The sequence below is a fragment of the Scyliorhinus torazame genome, chromosome 10 (genome assembly GCF_047496885.1).
Source record: "Scyliorhinus torazame isolate Kashiwa2021f chromosome 10, sScyTor2.1, whole genome shotgun sequence".
Classification (NCBI taxonomy): Eukaryota; Metazoa; Chordata; class Chondrichthyes; order Carcharhiniformes; family Scyliorhinidae; genus Scyliorhinus; species Scyliorhinus torazame.
The window spans coordinates 71,405,697-71,424,673 of NC_092716.1; positions in this window are offsets into that span (position 1 = coordinate 71,405,697).

The following is an 18,977-nucleotide window of genomic DNA, read 5'->3' on the forward strand; positions in this document are numbered from 1 at the left end:
GGACATGCTCTGCAGTACCTCGGTAATGCCTACCTGCGACTGGGACAAGCTCCGCAGCGACTGGGACAAGCTCCACAGCACCTCAGCCATTCCCATCTGAGAGCGGGACATGTCCCTCAGTGCCTCATCAAGATCAGGTCCCCCATTGAGTCAGACAGTCTGCTGAGACCTTCAGCGCTGGCCTTAACTGACTGCGCAATGCCTTGGACACCTTCCCTAATGATGCCGATGTCGTGCATCAGGCTCTCCACTGCACCTGTAGCCTCTGGGATTCGTCTAAGCGGCTTTGGACCTGCTGGAGTAATGTTGACATCTCCTAAATAACCCGGCTCCTCCCTAATGTTGCCATCAGCTCCTGGATAGTCTGAGCATCAGGCTGGGACCCAACTGTGTCCTGGGATCTAGCAGACCTCCGACTGCTGACTCCCCTGGGGGTTCCTGCCTCTATCTGATGTACATCGGCAGCAGAGTGCTGCTCACCGGAATGTGCCCCAGAAGCCTGCCCACTACCATTTCCCACCAAGGTGCATGTATTTGCACTGGTGGAGGGTGGGGATGACAGCTGTGCTGCCTCAACTGTGTCTTCCTCGGAGCTCTCCTCTGAGGTGGCCTCCTGGGAGGCATGAGAGGGGGCCATCTGGGATGGGCCATCGCCACCGCCTGGGAGAATGGACATGTGGTCAGTGAGAGGGATGGGTCAGTTAGTAAGACAATAACATCTCACGTTTGACAGTTCCTCCAGGTGGGGCCCAGTGGTCCCTCACCTCCGTGGCTGCCAGCCTCCATGATGGTGACTGTTTTGTCGTCAGCCACTCCCCTTCACCTCCAGGGCACGTTCCTCAAAGGTGGTGAAGATTTTTATGCCCATCACTGCCGATCTGGCCCCTCCCCCGATGGTTGTGGGAGAGCTTTTCCTAAGGGTTGGCTGAGCATGTGCTGCTCGAGCCTGTTAGGGGGAGGCTGGCGAACGCAGTGCCAACGAATCTGATGATGAGCCTTAATTTGTGGCAGGAAGCCTGTGGGGCCTCGTTAAGTGGACCAATTAATGTTGAATAGTATTACCAGTCTCGCTGGGTTGAGCGCCGGGGAGCTCACAGCAGTTTCCACTCACGACAGCACTTAGAACTCTTTCCGGAGAATCACGCCCACAGTCATCAGGCCGTGGTGTCAGGGTGACCCCCAGGACCGGGGCGGTGTCCAGGCATGGACCGCCATTGCTACGGCCTGCAGGGCAACCTTCTAGCTGCGCACCCCATTTACTGCCACCGTGATTCGTGGTTACGCAGAGTGAAACCAGCTGTATGAGTCCAATTCCAACCCCTAACCCCTCCCTCGATCCCACCTCCACCCCACCAAACACCACCCCACCCCCCCCGTCCGCAACCCCGGAGGAGGGCCACAGAGCGTACCACTGGCATGGGTACATAAGAACATAAGAACTAGGAGCAGGAGTAGGCCATCTGGCCCCTCGAGCCTGCTCCACCATTCAATGAGATCATGGCTGATCTTTTGTGGACTCAGCTCCACTTTCCGGCCCGAACACCATAACCCTTAATCCCTTTATTCTTCAAAAAACTATCTATCTTTATCTTAAAAACATTTAATGAAGGAGCCTCTACTGCTTCACTGGGCAAGGAATTCCATAGACTCACAACCCTTTGGGTGAAGAAGTTCCTCCTAAGCTCAGTCCTAAATCTAATTCCCCTTATTTTGAGGCTATGTCCCCTAGTTCTGCTTTCACCCGCCAGTGGAAACAACCTGCCCGCATCTATCCTATCTATTCCCTTCATAATCTTATATGTTTCTCTAAGATCCCCCCTCATCCTTCTAAATTCCAACGAGTACAGTCCCAGTCTACTCAACCTCTCCTCGTAATCCAACCCGTTCAGCTCTGGGATTAACCGAGTGAATCTCCTCTGCACACCATCCAGTGCCAGTACGTCCTTTCTCAAGTAAGGAGACCAAAACTGAACACAATACTCCAGGTGTGGCCTCACTAACACCTTATACAATTGCAGCAGAACCTCCCTAGTCTTAAACTCCATCCCTCTAGCAATGAAGGACAAAATTCCATTTGCCTTCTTAATCACCTGTTGCACCTGAAAACCAACTTTTTGCGACTCATGCACTAGCACACCCAGGTCTCTCTGCACAGCAGCATATTTTAATATTTTATCATTTAAATAATAATCCCTTTTGCTGTTATTCCTACCAAAATGGATAACCTCACATTTGTATCAGATACCAGGTAGTGCCAGATACCGCTACCCCTGCCAGTGGGACTGGGTGCCAGGGCCAGAGGCCCACGCCGTGGCAAGTGCTGGCCGAACCAGGGGTGCAATGTGGAGGGCAGAGTGCCAGGGGGAATAGCCAGGGGTGAGTGTGGGATGGGAGAGGAGGGGCGGGAGGTGAGGAGAGGGACATGCGAGGCAGGGTCTGCTGTGCAGGCCGGGGCCATCATGTAGCCCGTAGGACCTGGTTGGGCATGGGGGTGGCACCATGATAACATGTCTATTTTTCATCCCCCTGCAGACAATGGACTTCAGAATCCAACCAGGATTGGTGGCCTTCATCCTCGCCACTGCACCCCTGGCTGTCCAAGCAGAAGCTACTCAGGGAGGAACCTGTAGCAGGGGAGGCTGCCCCAGAGAAACAGGAGGCATCCAGTGAGGATGGAGAGCCAGATGCCGAACAGGCCAAGGAGGAGTTGGGAAGGAGGCACTGTTTTAGGCCTCAAGTGTACCGGCAGCGCTTGTCATTTGAAAACCTCCCAGATCGGGCATGCTGTTGAAGACTCCAGCTGAGCAGGGGTACCATGCAGGACCATGGCACACCTGGAACTGCGAGGGTATGGGGAGGACAGCCTCTCTCGATGGCCGTCAAGTTGATGATCACCCTGAACTTTTACGCCATGGGGTCCTTCCAGGAGCCGAGTAAGGACCTGTCTGGGATCTCGCAGACCTCAGTGCACAGGTGCATCTGTGCCATCACAGAGGCCCTGTATGCCCAGTCAGCACAATATATCAAATCCAATGTGAACCGCGCCCACCAGTTTGCCCCATAGCTGGGATGCCCCTGGTCCAGGGGGTGATCGTCGAGATGCATGTTCCCTTACGAGCACCAGCCATGATGGGTCGGTCTTCAGAAACCAAAAGGGGCGCCACTCGATGAACGTACAGCTGGTGTGTGACCACTAGCTGCACATCATGCACGTCCATGCCCGATACCCGGGCAGTGTGCACGACACCTTTGTCATGGAAAACTCGACGGTTCCTGACACCTTCGAGGTGAGGGGTTTGCTCTTGGGCGACGGGGTTATCCGCTGCGGTCGTGGCTGATAATGCTTATCCGGAGACCACAGACCGACACGGAGACCTGCTACATCGACAGCCATGCCATGACAAGGGGCGTGATTGAGTGATGCTTTAGCATCCTGAAGAATCGTTCAGGTTCCTAGACCGCTCCGGATGGGCAGGAAATGGGGCCCGGGCAGGCACAGGAGGCTGCACAACGTGTGCGCCTGGACAAGCGCGCACGGGATGCTCTAAACTCCTCCAGGTTCACTGACTAGGAGGCCGACGGCACAGACATCCAATCGCACCCCTTCATGCCCTCCCCCCTCCCAGCTGACCACCCCTCCCATGATCACCTGTCCTACACTACCTCCCCACCTCACCAACCGCCCCCCCCGAAACACCCCAACCCCCTCCTCCCCCCACAACTCCCTCCGTGATTCCTGTCTGTGGGTGCAGGCCCTGGGTTGGCAGTAACAGGGGGTCTGGTCCATGGGATGGAGGATGATGACAACTCACTCTGCAATGAGCTCTGGTGCTCCACGTCATTTGACAATGCCTGACCCCTGCCACTGGAGCACCTTTCACCGTCCACCTGGGTGATCCCTGCATGCGAGCTGACCATTCCATCGCACGGTCTCATCGAACCCTTGGGCTGGAAGAGGAGGGGACGGGATGCGGGGGAGGCATGGGGCAAGATGGAGGGGGAGGGACAAGGTACCAGGGTGATGGGCGGGGTCCGACCTGTGAGCTCTGGTCCGCGGCCTCCTCCACCGTCCACACATGTCCCCCCCCTCCCACCCCAGCATTCCCTCTGCAGCTAGCTCAGTCCAGGTCAGCCCATCCCTCACAACCTTCTGAAAGAGCACCGATGCAGGTTGGGAATTTTGTGCACAGGTGTTTATTTTATCACAAGTAGACTTACATTAACACTGCAATGAAGTTACTGTGAACATTCCCTAGTCGCCACATTCCGGCGCCTGTTCGGGTACACTGAAAGAGAATTCAGAATGTCCAATTCACCGAACAAGCACGTCTTTCGGGACTTGTGGGAGGAAACCGGAGCACCCGGAGGAAATGCACGCAGACACGGGGAGAACGTGCAGACTCCACACAGACAGTGACCCAAGCCCGGAATGTAAACTTCGGACCCTGGCGCTGTGATGCAACAATGCTACCCACTATGCTACCATGTTTTACAAAGAACATGTGAACATCTCTGTAACAGTCTGTGCCCTAGCCCCTAACACTATCCTATGCGCTGCACCCGTGCCATCTTAACTGGTGTCTACCTTTCTGGCCTTATGGGCTTTAACGCTACCTCTGGGTAGATCCCCAGGCGGTACATCAGGAGTGGAGGCTGCCTGCTGCGAATCCCGCTCTGAGACCTAAGTCCCCTTTGTCTGCCAGCCTCTGAAGTGACCGAGCCTGGTTGGGTACTCCAAGTGGCGTGATGCCACCCTGTTCTGCCCGCTGCCCACTGGATGCGCCAGGGACAGGAGGGAGGCGTGGGGGGAGTCTGAGGTGCTGTGGTGTTCTGGCACCTCCCCTGTGGAAAACCGCATCGCAGCAGGGTCTCACTTGGTTACTCATGCTGACCTCCGCCTCAGCGACTGCCCTCCCGCTCAGCCCCCGACCAGTTCCAGTGAGGGCCGTAGGATCAGCACTCCCACTCCGGTCTACTCTCTCTCCCAGCGATTGTGGACCACCTTATCCTGGGAGCAGGAGGATTGGGGGGGAGACATAAGGTGCACAGTGTTGGACAGTCGGATCCCGGCAGCACATGAGGTGGGCAGCTGGTGACCGCCGTGGCCTGGGCACCTGGCCATGGTGGGTGGTAAGGGTGCTGGCATGTGGTGCAGGGTTGGGAGTGCGCACACTGCCGGCGGGTGGTGTTCGGTTGCCCTCAGGGTGTGGGGACTACGATTGTAGACGGGGTTTGGTGCCAGGGGCACAATGCTGCCTACCCCTCCAGGCTGCCTCGAGGAGGTCATGCTGTTTCTTCCTGCACTGCTGTCCGGTGCTGACGGCGGGGCCCACAGCGCTCACGGCCTCTACCACCTGCGTCCAGGCCCGGTGTATGGCAGTAGGTTGCAGCCTCCTTCCCACCCAGGGGAGCAGGGAGTCCTGCCTCTCCTCCACCGTGTCCAGCAGGACCTCCAGCAAACCGAGGTGCCACTCTTTGTGCTGCCATCCTGTTGGCTGGGTGAGTGCATGTGGAGAATGGAGTGCTAATATGCGGCTGCAGCTTGTCAGCCTCTCGAATGGCAATCCTGGCGAATCAGACACTGTTTTTCTTTGGAATCAATCATGTTCCGCGTTGCACTGGTCCTAGGCCATTAGTGGATCATAAGTTGCTCCGGGTCTGGCACCAATTTAGCTTCGTGGAAGTCCACCGGTATTCAGTCCCGGCGTTAACACTTAGGGCTGGATTTTCCGATTTTGACACTATGTCCGGAGGAAGTGGTACTAGTTTTACAATGAAAAAGTTGACGGCACCCCCACACCGATGCTCAGCCTGGTGGGGGGCTAGCAGCAGTAGCAGGTAAAACTCCCGGTATTCCCGACATAAACGGCTGGAGAATTGCCGGTCTGTGGCCGCACATGTGCACGGCGACGACCTGCAGTGGCCGTGTCATATAACACGGACCCGGCCAGCCAAATAGTGTCCCCCTGGATCCCTCCCTCGCCACCCCCGGACCATTCCACACCAGTCCCCCCAGCCCTCCACGAAGCGCCCCTGCCAGCAGCATGGCCCCTCCCCCCGACTGTGGTGGTGTTGGACACAGTCATCAACCGCCACACCGGGTTTACAAAAACTCAGACCACACACGACCCGCCCGGTCGTGAACCCGGCCCATCGGGGGCGGAGCATCGAGGAAGGGCCTCAAAGCGACGGGCTGATGCCGCGCTCCTAGATGATGCCGATTTTGAGGGGTGGAGCATCCTAAAAACGACGGCAAACACGATTCGGTCGCAAACGGGGATTCTTCCCCCGATCGCCGGATACGGTTTTGGCGTCAGGCAACGGAGAATCCCGCCCATAGTTTTGGAATGGAGAATTCTGCCCAAGGACTTTACTGTAAGTAAACAGTGAAAGATTCCTTCCACTGGGGGCAAACTAAAAAATTGAGATTGAGGAAATTTACTGGAAGAGAAAAGGCAAAGGGGGGATGAAATTGTTTGAGCTGAGACAGAAGGATCCCGATTATAACTCAGATGTGGAACCTGGAAGTAAAATTAATGGTAGAACCTGTTCCATATTTCTTCAACAGGCATCCGGCCTGATAGCCTGCCAGACTTTGTGATGGTGGGTGGTCTGTCAGGCTGGGAAGTAACTGGGAATTCTGATAGGTGCAGCCTGGGGATGTGGGGGGGGGGGGGAGCATGTGCAGGGCCAGGCCACGAGAGGAGAGTGAATGACACCTCACAGGCTGGGCAGATGGGGAATGGGACATTGTAGGGTAAGACATCATTGCAGCGGTGAAGGGACATTGCAGATGGGCGAGGAGTATCCCTGAGGGTAAATGGACATTCCAGAGGTGAGGGGACAGCAGGGTTGGGGCTAATGGGATACCATAGGGGTTGAGCACAGGGGTGAGAAGAAATAGCGAGGATGAGGGAATATTACAGGGGAGTGAATGGGACAGCACGGGATGTGGGAACATCATGGAGATGAAGGAAGATCTCAGGGAGGATTGGATATTGTAGGTTATGAGGGAATTGTGCATTGTAACAGTTGGGGGAACATTGTGTGAGGGTGGGGAGGTAAGTGGAATACTGCAATCAGCTGAGGAGAATTAATGGGTGGGAGGTTAAATGGGACATCATCAGGAGTGAATGAAAGTATGTATGCAGTGGTGGAGGGAGTCGGATCTTGTGGGAGGAGGGAGGCAGATGTTGTGCAGTGGCACGGTAGCACAGTGGTTAGCACCGTTGCTTCACAGCGCCAGGATCCCAGTTTCGATTCCCACTTGGGTCACGGTATGTGCGGAATCTGCACATTCTCCCCGTGTCCGCGTGGGTTTCCTCCAGGTGCTCCAGTTTCCTCACACAAGTCCCAAAAGACGTGCTTGTTAGGTGAATTGAACGTTCTGAATTCTCCCTCTGTGTAGCCGAACAGGCACCGAGTGTGGCGACTAGGGGATTTTCACAGTGACCTCATTCCAGTGCTAATGTAAGCCGACTTGTGACAATAATAAAGGTTATTATTAAAGGATAGGTCAACTGGCTTATCACCGGGTGTGATACTTAAAAGTTAAGGTTGGGGTCTCAGGACAAGCACTGGAAGTCCCTGGAATCCTGGTTTGCAAGGGGTTAAAAATATAAGACTTTAGTTAAAATGGAAGAATGCAGCATCTTTGAATGGTTTTAATAACCCACCGATCTTCCGAGAATGCATCGATTGCTTGCCACAGAAGTGGCTGGATGGAGTCTTGTTTCACATTTTAAAATTCCTCTCGCCATTTACTTAGCCTCTTTCACAAATTGAACCAATTTGATTGAATTAAGGTGACTTGCAAAGCCACAAGAAAAGATAATCAACTTCAGGGAAGCAAACCTTTAAAAGATAACTGCAATACCATTTGAAGATATAAAGTGATCAGACATCCTGTGGTCACACATCACATTGGTAATCCTATCTCTGCTTTGAGTTCACAGGAAATTTAATTGAATACTTACCTTTAACAGGGCAGTTCTGGAGATTGTCACGTGACCAAATATCAATGATCAAATGTCATATGATCAAACCCTCAGATATGCATCCAACCAGAGCTTGTAACCCTAATGTTCATGTAATGGACAAATTGTACCATTTGTACATAAATAATTTAAAAACAAAACAAATACTTATTTATGAAGGCAGTGCACTTAAATGCACATTGCTTGAGGAGAAATGTGGTTTACATTGCTTCGATTACCTGTAAGTAACAGTGAACATGGATCCAGAAGAGACAGATTCTGCCTCACAATATGAATATGACATACCGATAAGACAAAACAGCGTTCATAGGGGCCTCTTGAATCAACTCGCCTGTCTCTTTCGAATGGTCACCCATTCATTCATTTCCCTATTCATCAACTTGTGGGGTGACAAACGCCTCAAACATATGTCTCATGAACCTTTCCTTCTATATATTGAGATATTCAGTACTTTTCTGCTCAGGAAACATAGTGAGCTGATCTTTGAGCAACAAAACCTTCCAACACTTTATATCGACCCTTCATGAATATTTGTGGATCTGCCTCACACAAACTGTACACAAATTAAAATTGTTTTTAATATTGGATCTTTCAGAGCTTCGGTACAGACACGATGGGTAGAATGGCCTCCTTCTGCACTATAGGGATTCGATGATTTGCTGTTGCTACACTTGTAAGCACAGACATAGAAAGACTTGTATTTTTGTGGCACCATGCATGACTGCAGAACATCGAAAAATGGTACCGTTAGGGTCCGGGCCAGAACCCCAATTTTTGTTAAGATCCCGGATTGGAACCCAACCATTTGCATTTGGTAAAACTGAGAGGAAATGTTACTGCGCCACAGGAGTGATAATACTGACCAGTAGACGGCTTTTATATAATAATAATCTTATAATAATTATCTTTATTGTCACAAGTAGGCTTACATTAACATTGCAATGAAGTTACTGTGAAAAGCCCCTAGTCGCCACATTCCGGTGCCTGTTCGGGTACACAGCGGGAGAATTCAGAATGTCGAAATTACCTCTTGTGAAAATAAACTTTAATTTGAACACAGAATTAATCACATTAGCAACAAATAAATAGTTTTACCGTTAGCAGGTACAACATCTTAACTTGCTTCCTGAAAACTGCATTGACATTCCAAATATACAACCCATATATTTCAAGTACCACTTATGTATAAAGTTAGCAACCAGGTTTTACTTGCCTCTCTTGGTGCAGAGTCCTTGGAGAGAGAGAAACTTTTTTTTTAGGACCAAGCTAAAGACGTCTGCTCAGGTTAGAGCCCCGGAAGCAATTATTTTGTCTAGACAGACCTGGCCCCTCCCATTAGCTGCACTCAAGGCACGCAGCATTTTTTTGTCACTGTTACAAGATGTGCCTTGATTATTTTAGCTAGGTTCAAGCTGTTGCAACGTTACATTAGCTCTCTATCTGTAAACAGATAAAATGGCTTTTAATATCTATTAGCAAAACATTTACTCTGCATAACTCACAAATTACCTCACTTTTAATTACAGCTCTAGCAGACATACTGGGCGGGATTCTCTGAGCCCACGCCGGGTCGGAGAATCGCCAGGGACGCGGGAAATTCCTGCCACGCCACTCCGATGCCGGGACGCGATTCTCCAGTGACCAGAGAATCGGCGCTAATTGCGCCAGCGCAGTCGCCGCTGCGGTTCTCCACGGGTGACCGGCCGAACCCCCGTCGGTGTGGTTCCAACCTGGTACCAGTGGGAGCTTTGATCTGCGGTTGGGGTGGACGTCCTGGTGGGGGGGCTCGTGATCTGGAAGAGGCCTACCTTCTTCCGCGCGGGCCCGCTGTAGGTCTCCGACATGTTGCTCTGCGCCGGCGCGGAGTTGGCAACCGCGTGCATGCGCCGGCTTGGATACGGCAACCACGCGCATGCGCCGGCATGGAGACGGCCGTCGCCCGCATGTGCAGACCCGCGCCAGCCATGCAGGGCCTCCTTTCGGCGCCGGAACAGTGTGCAGCACTCCGACGCTGTGCTAGCCCCCTGACGACCACTGAATTGCTGGGCCAGGAGGCCTGTTGACACCAGGGTACACCACTTTGGTGTTTACGCCGGCGTCAACACTTGGCCGGGATTTCCGAGAATCCCAGCCACTGTCTGTGTGCATTGCAACCTAGGTTTTTTTTTTCTAATTTTTTTTTTGCAGAGAATTTCCAGTGCAGAAGGAGGCCATTCGGCCCAGCGAGTCTGTACCAGCTCTTGGAAAGAGCACCCTACCCAAGGTCAACACCTCCACCCTATCCCCATAACCCAGTAACCCCACTAAGGGCAATTTTGAACACTAAGGGCAATTTATCATGGCCAATCCACCTACCCCGCACATCTTTGGACTGTGGGAGGAAACCGGAGCACCCGGAGGAAACCCACGCACACACGGGGAGGATGTGCAGACTCCGCACAGACAGTGACCCAAGCCGGGAATCGAACCTGGGACCCTGGAGCAGTTAGCAATTGTGCTATCCACAATGCTATCGTGCTGCCCTGAATAATAATATCACTGCAAAAGTACAAACTATAAAGTATGAAAATGTCTAATATCAATCACACTATACAGCTCATGAAGTGCTCTTGAGCCTCATTTGGAATATTGTATACAATTATGGTCGCCACACTACCAGAAGGATGTGGATGTTTTGGAGGGGGTACAGAAGCAGTTTACTCGGATGTTGCCTGGTATGGAGGGCATTAGCTATGAGGAGAGGTTAGATAAACGTGGTCTGTTCTCACTGGAATGATGGCGGTTGAGAGGCGACGTGATAGAGGTCTATAAGATTATGAGTGGCATGGACAGAGTGGATAATCAGATGCTCTTTCCTGGGGTAGGAGAGTCAAGTACATGGGGACATAGGTTTAAAGTGCATGGGGACAAGTTTAGAACAGACGTGCGAGGCAAGTTTTTTACACAGAGGGTGGTAAATCTATGGAATACGCTGCCTGTGGAGGTGGTGGGAGCAGTTACGATAGTGGCATTTATGGGCATCTAGACAAATATATGAATAGGGTGGGAATGGAAGGATACGGACTCCATAAGTACATAAGTGTTTTAGTTTAGGCAGGTACCATTGGGTGGTGCATTTATATACACTACGAACAACAAAGGTCCCAGAACTGATCCCTATGGAACAGCCTTCCATTCAGAAAAGCACCCTTCTACTGCTACCCTCTGTCTTCTGAACCTATGCCAGTTCTGTATCCAACTTGCTGCTCTCCTCTGATCCCGTGTGACTTCACCTTTTGTACCAGTCTACCATGAGGTACCTTGTCAAAGGCTTTACTGAAGTCCATGTATAAGCATCTGCTACCTTTACCTCATTTATCATCTTTGTCACTTCCTCGAAAAACTCAATCAAATTAGTGAGGCAAGGCCTCCCCTTCATAAAACCATGCTGTCCATCGCTAATAAGTCCCTTTGTTTCCAAATGTGAGTAAATCCTATCTCTAAGAATCTTTTCCAATAATTTCCCCACCACTGACGTAAGGCTCACTGGCCTATAATGTCCTGGATTATCCCTGCTGCCCTTCTTAAACAATGGAATAACATTGGTTACTCTCCAATGGAACAACATTGGCTACTCTCTGGAACTTCACCTGTAGCCAATGAGGATACAAACGCCTTAGGATTTTCCTTAATCTTGTTTGCCAACAACATTTCATGACCTTTTTTAGCCTTCCTCCAGGTGCACTGGTTTCCTCCCACAGTTCAAAGATGTGCAGGTTAGGTCGATTGGCCATGAAAAATTGGTCCTTAGTATCCAAAGATGTGCAGGTTAAATGGATTGGCCAGCTAAGATTGCCCCTTAATGTCCAAAGATGTGCAGGTTAGGTAGAGTTATGGGGATAGGGCGGGGCAGTGGGTTTGGGTAGGGTCCTCTTTCTGATGGTCGGTGCAGCCTCGATTGGCCGACTGGCTTCCTTTTGCACTGTAGGGATTCTATGATTCTATGGATCCCATCTGGGTTTTTCCGGCCCCCCGTTGTGGAAGATTAGGCAGCCTAGCCAAAGGTCGGCTGGGCTGGACGATCCCTGCAGTGGGCAGGGCCGGAAAATCCCACCCCTCATTTGAAAGATGGCACCTCTGACAGTACAGATATCCTTCAGTACTGCAGAGGAATGTCATCTTGAATAGTTGCTCAAGGGTCTGAGGTGGAACTTAGATTCACAACCTGCTCACTCAAGAGACGACAGTGGTATCAATGGAGCCTCAGCTATTGCATTGCATGCAAGCACTAATTATAAGAAAATATATTTTATGGTCAAACTTCTCCTTGGTTCTGATTTTCAAATTGGGTCTCAGTTTTTGCTTTAAATTTCATAGCCATAGAATCATAGAGGTCTACAGCACAGAAAAGGGCCTTTGGCCTTTCGAGTCTGTACCAGTCAAAAATATCCACCTAACTATTCTAATCCCATTCATCAGCACTTGTCCCATAGCTTTGCATGCCTTGGGATCACAAATGCACATCTAAATACTTCTTAAATGTTATGAGAGCCTCTGCCTCCACCACCCTTTCAGGCAGCGAATTCCAAGCTTCCACCAACCTCTGGGTAAAAAGGTTTTTCCTCACATCTCCTCCAAACCTCCTGCCCCTTACCTTAAATCTATGCCCCTGTCATTGATCCCTCCACCAAGGGGAAAAGTTTATTCCTGTCTACTCATAGATTATCATAGAATTTACAGTGCAGAAGGAGGCCATTCGGCCCATCGAGTACGCACCGGCTCTTGGAAAGAGCACCCTACCCAAGGTCAACACCGCCACCCTATCCCCATACCCAGTAACCCCACCCAACACTAAGGGCAATTTTGGACACTAAGGGCAATTTATCATGGCCAATCCACCTAACCTGCACATCTTTGGACTGTGGGAGGAAACCGGAGCACCCGGAGGAAACCCACGCACACACGGGGAGAACGTGCAGACTCCACACAGACAGTGACCTAAGCCGGAATCAAACCTGGGACCCTGGAGCTGTGAAGCAATTGTGCTAACCACAAGGCTACCGTGCTGCCCCTGCTCTATCAATGCTCCTCATAACTTTATACATTTCAATCTTGTCCCCCCTCAGTCTTTTCTGCTCGAAGGGAAACAACCCCAGTCTATCCAATCTCTCTTCATTGCTAAGCTCTCCAGCCCAGGCAATATTCTGGTAAATCTCCTCTGCACCCTTTCACGTGCTTGCACATCCCTTCTAAAATGTGGATTCCAGGGGCGAAATTCTCCGTCATCGGCGGAAAGTCCGCCGATCGGCGCAAAAAACGGCGCAAAACCCACTTGCGTCACGTCGGAAAAATGGGTCGATAGTCTCCGGCCCGAAATGGGCTAGCAGCGACGTAACGGGATCCGCGCTTGCGCAGTGGTTCACGCCGTGCAGCGTCATACGCGCTGCACGGCGTGACGGCTCATAAGGCCGCGCTGCTCCCCCCCACCCGACCGGAACACCCGACCGCAACACCCGACTGGATGGCTGGCCGTCGCTCAGCCCCGAGGTTCGAGTCACGGGATGTGGAGGCGCTCCTGGACGCGGTGGAGCAGAGGAGGGACGGCCTGTATCCCGGGCATGGCCGCAGAGTTGCCCCACGCCACAGCCGGCGTCTGTGGAGGGAAGTGGCAGAGGCCGTCACTGCTGTGGCCCTGACACCACGGACAGGCACCCAGTGCCACAAGAAGGTGAACGACCTCGTCAGAGCAGGCAGGGTGAGCCTCCCCCATATCCCCCCTCCCCATATCCCCCCTCCCCCATATCCCCCTCCCCATATCCCCCCTCCCCCATATCCCCCATATCCCCCCTCCCCATATGCCCCCTCTCCCATATCCCCCCTCCCCCATATCCCCCATATCCCCCCTCCCCCATATCCCCCCCTCCCCCATATCCCCAAGTGAATCCAGCCCTAACCTTAACCTCTGCAATGCACGCGCAACCGATGGCGTGCATTCATATACCTGCCTAACACTGTTGCCTTTTACCCCTGCCCCCCCCCCCCACAGGAGAAGCGCGCACACAACAATAGGGAGCATGTGAGGATTGGAGGAGGGCCCGCTGATGAGAGGCCACTGACCGTACACGAGGAAAGGGCCCTGGAACTGGCTGGCGGACCTGAGGACCGGGAGGTTGCTGATGCAGAGGTCGGGGGCGTACTAGCGAGTGATATCCCCCATAGCCCCCTCCCCCATATCACCTGATCACTGCCTGATGTCTAACCATGCATGCTTCATTGTGTATCGCAGGACCAAACGTCCAGGTACCCATCCCCGCAGATGCAGACCGCCCGCAGGATGCCCCTCGGAGACCACAGGAGACGGAGAGACCCGCACCCTCCAGCATGCGACGCCCGCAGGATGCCTCTCGGAGACCACAGGAGGCGGAGAGACCCGCACCCTCCAGCATGCGACGCCCGCAGGATGCCCCTCGGAGACCACAGGAGACGGAGAGACCCGCACCCTCCAGCATGCGACGACTGCAGGATGCCCCTCGGAGACCACGGGAGACGGAGAGACCCGGACCCTCCAGCATGCGACGCCCGCAGGATGCCCCTCGGAGACCACGGGAGACGGAGAGACCCGTTCCCTCCAGCATGCGACGCCCGCAGGATGCCCCTCGCACACCACGGGAGACGGAGAGACCTGGAGCAACAGGGAGACGACACCCCCGTCACGTGCGGGAGCGACCACCCAGCGACGAGGGGGGCAGCCACAGGCCCCCGTCACATCCGAGCCAGGACACCACTACCCAGGACACCACTACCCAGGACACCACTACCCAGGACACCCCTACCTGGGACAGCACTACCCAGGAAGACGAAATACCGGACAGTGACTCAGAGTGGATGGGTGGAGACGAACCCCCACCCCAAAGTGCCATGGACTCAGAGTGGGACGAAGAGCACGACACAACGCCACTGCTGTCACCAACACCCTCCACCATCGCAGAAACACTCACCACGGTTGGGCACTTTAGTGATGAGGCGTCTGCTACACTCACTGGTGCGCACAACACAGCCGTCCCGGTACAGCAGGTGGAGGTAGGAGCAGCAGAGGGACCGGGCGGTCGGAGGGCAGCCCAGCCCAAGCGAACATCTGCCGCCCAGATGGATCCCGGGTTCCTGCAGTTACCACACCCACACATAGATCCGATGCAACCACCGACCCGGAGACGAGCGAAGAGGGTGACGGGCGGCTTGCGGCGGCTGCGGTCGCAGGTGGAGGAGTCCACCCGCGTCCAGGAGCTGGGAGTGGTGCTGGTCATGCGTGCCACCCAGGCCGACACCGCACGGGTGGCGTCCGTGGTGGAGGCAATGGGGGCGACGGTGTCAGACATGGGGAACGGTTTGCGAGGCCTGGGGCCTTCCGTGCAGGCGGCGTCTGTGGCCCAGGAAATGGCTGCCCTCTCACAGGAGGCCATGAGCCAGTGCCAGCGCCAGATGGCAGAGGCGCTCAACGCCATAGCCCAGTCTCAGCAGGCCATGGCCCAGTCTCTGCAGGCCATGGCCCAGTCTCAGCAAGCCATGGCCCAGTCTCTGCAGGCCATCGCTGAGGGCATCGGCGCCAGTGACCATGTGCGAGCCGGCGTCGCACTGTCACAGACAGGGTTTGCCAACCCCCTGGGCTCCATGGCTGCAAACCTGCAGACACCTGTCGATACCAGCAGGGGCCTCCAGGACTGGCAGCGCCAGATGTCGGGGGGGGCGTCGGATGGCCAGTCCGTTTGCATCCCCCACCCATGTAGAGGCCTGGGGGCCATCGGGCACCCCGAGGGAGGAGGAGGTGGTGTGGTCCGTCCCGGCTCCCTCTGTAGGGGAGGTCCCAGTACACCGCGACACTTCGGACTCCCCCCTTCCGTCCCAGGTGCATCGGGTGGGCAACGGGCAGGACAGGCTGGCAGCTCGCCATCCCAGTCGCCCGGGCCGCAGCCTGGCCCATCTAGGCCTGGACGCCCCAGTAAACGGCCGCCAAAGGGATCCAGTGTCAGAGGGCAGGAATCACAGGAGTCCACCTCCAGTTCTGCTGTACCATATGGGGAACCACGTAGACGTAGTCAAAGGGCCCGTAAGGCCAAACAATTAGACACTGAGTAAGTTGGCACGGGTGCAGGGCACAGATGAGTTTTAGGGGCTAGGGCACGTGCATGATCTCCTTTGGTTATTAAAGTCAATGTTACACCTACCGAAGCTGCCTTTGTGCTCTGTCCAAAGTGTGCGGGGTGTCATGTACGTTGAGCGCAAGTGTGTGTGTGACGGGTGGTCTTACCTCAGCCCCAGGTGAGTCTGCCCCCTTCCCCCTGGGCCGCCATCAACATCCCCCGGGCAGAGGACGGGACCGTGCGCTGCAGTGTCACAGCCGCATGCAGGGATGGTCCGGGTGGATGGTGGTACTGTGGCCATGGGTCAGACATAGTCCAACGATGTAGAGCCAGGAGCTCATCGCAGGGCGGGTTGTCATCATCCTCCATGGCCTGCGATAGACACGCGTCCACCCGCAACTGTGTGAGCCCGGCCCGTTGTGCCGCAGGTGGATCGGCAATGGGGGGGGGGGGGGGTGTGCATGCGGGTGGGGTGTGTGGGGTTGGGAAGGGGGGTGAGCGTGCTGGGTGGGTGGATGGGTGGGGGGTGTGGGTGGTCGGCTGTTGCCATGGTGTGCAGTCTGTGGCCATACTACCCGATTCCCACGGCCATCTAGTCAGTGAAGCGGGCGTCTATCAGTCTGTCCCGTGCCCGCTGGGCCAGCCGGTAACGGTGGACAGCCACCCGCCTGTGTCTATCCCGTCTGCCCTGACCATTGCCCCCATCCCCCTCATCTGGGGAGGACTGGGCCTCTTCCTGCTGCTCCTCCACTCCGCCCTCCTCTGCCTGCGGCACATCGCCCCTCTGCTGGGCTATGTTGTGCAGGACGCAGCACACCACAATGGTGCGGCCGACCCTATCTGACCGATACTGGAGGGCGCCCCCAGAGAGGTCCAGGCACCTGAAACGCATCTTCAGCACGCCAAAGCACCTCTCGATCACTCCCCTTGTCGCTACATGGGCATCATTGTAGCGGTTCTCCGCCTCATTGCGTGGCCTCCGTATAGGCGTCATCAGCCACGATCGCAATGGGTAGCCCCTGTCACCCAGCAACCAGCCCCTCAGCCGGGGATGGCGTCCCTCGTACATGCCGGGGATGGATGACCGCGACAACACGAATGAGTCATGTACACTGCCTGGGAGACGGGCGCAGACGTGCAGGATCATCATGCGGTGGTCGCAGACCACCTGTACGTTCATCGAATAGCTCCCCTTCCTATTAGTGAACACGGCCCTGTTATCTGCAGGTGGCCGCACGGCGACGTGCATCCCATCGATCGCGCCCTGGACCATGGGGAACCCGGCCACGGCAGAGAAGCCCACGGCCCGGGCATCTTGGCTGGCCCGGTCCACGGGGAAGCGGATGTAGCGGTGCGCCATGGCATATAGGGCATCTGTCACTGCCCGGATGCACCGGTGCACCGATGTCTGCGATATGCCGGACAGGTTCCCACTCGGTGCCTGGAATGACCCCGTTGCATAAAAGTTCAGGGCCACCGTAACCTTGACGGACACGGGGAGAGGGTGTCCCCCGCCAGTGCCACGCGGTGACAGGTGTGCCAGCAGGTGGCAGATGTGTGCCACGGTTTCCCGGCTCACCCGGAGTCTCCTCCTGCATTCCCGGTCCGTGAGGTCCTGGTATGACTGCCGGGGCCGGTACACATGGGGCGCCCTCGGGTGCCTCCGTTGCCGTGGGGCCGCGACGTCCTCCTCCCCCTCCTCGTCCTGTCGGTCAGGTGTCCCTCCAGCCTGGGCGGCTGCCGCCTGCCCCTCTGCGGCACCTGCGCCGCCTCTCTGGCACGCTCCTCCTCCTCCTCCTCCTCATCCAGGGCAACATAGACATGAGCGGCTGCCACCATGGCGGCCAACATCGCTGGATGATCTGAAAACATGACGGCCTGGTGGGGGGGAGGGGAATGACAACATGTCATCATTGCCCATATCCCCTCCTCACCCCAGCCAGGTGGCATGGACCGCATGGGTCCAACTGTTGGAGGCTGGCACCTGGCCAGGTGGACCAACTCACTTGCCCTCCCATCCCCCTCCTCGGCACGGACCCCCCCCAACCTCCACCCCAGCACGGACCCCCCCTCAACCTCCACCCCGGCACGGACCCCCCCCTCAACCTCCACCCCAGCATGGACCCCCCCCTCAACCTCCACCCCAGCATGGACCCCCCCCCAACCTCCACCCCGGCACGGTCCCCCCCCCAACCTCCACCCCGGCACGGCACGGACCCCCCCCCAACCTCCACCCCGGCACGGCACGGACCCCCCCCAACCTCCACCCCGGCACGGCACGGACCCCTCCCCAACCTCCACCCCGGCACGGACCCTCCCCCCAACCTCCACCCCAGCAGAGACCCCCCCCAACCTCCACCCCGGCACGGACCCCCCCACCCCCCAACCTCCACCCCAGCACGGACCCCCCCCCAACCTCCACCCCAGCACGGACCCCCCCCAATCCCCAACCTCCACCCCGGCACGGCACGGACCCCCCCCCAACCTCCACCCCGACACGACACGGACCCCCCCCCAACCTCCACCCCGGCACGGACCCCCCCCCCAACCTCCACCCCAGCACGGAACCCCCCCAAACCTGCACCCCGGCACGGCACGGACCCCCCCCAACCTCCACCCCGGCACGGACCCCCCATCCACCTCCCCGGCACGGACCCCCTCCCGGCACTCCCCCGGAGCCCAGCCTACTCTAACCACCCCCCCACCCCGCCGCACACACACACACACAACCCGAGACACACCTCTCCTCACGCATTCAGACTGCGGCCACGCCATTGCCTGCCCAGAGCCAACCCCCCAGGCCGTCACTCACCTCTACGCTGGTCGGTGTGAGCCTGGAGCACCGGGTCACGCCGATGAAAAG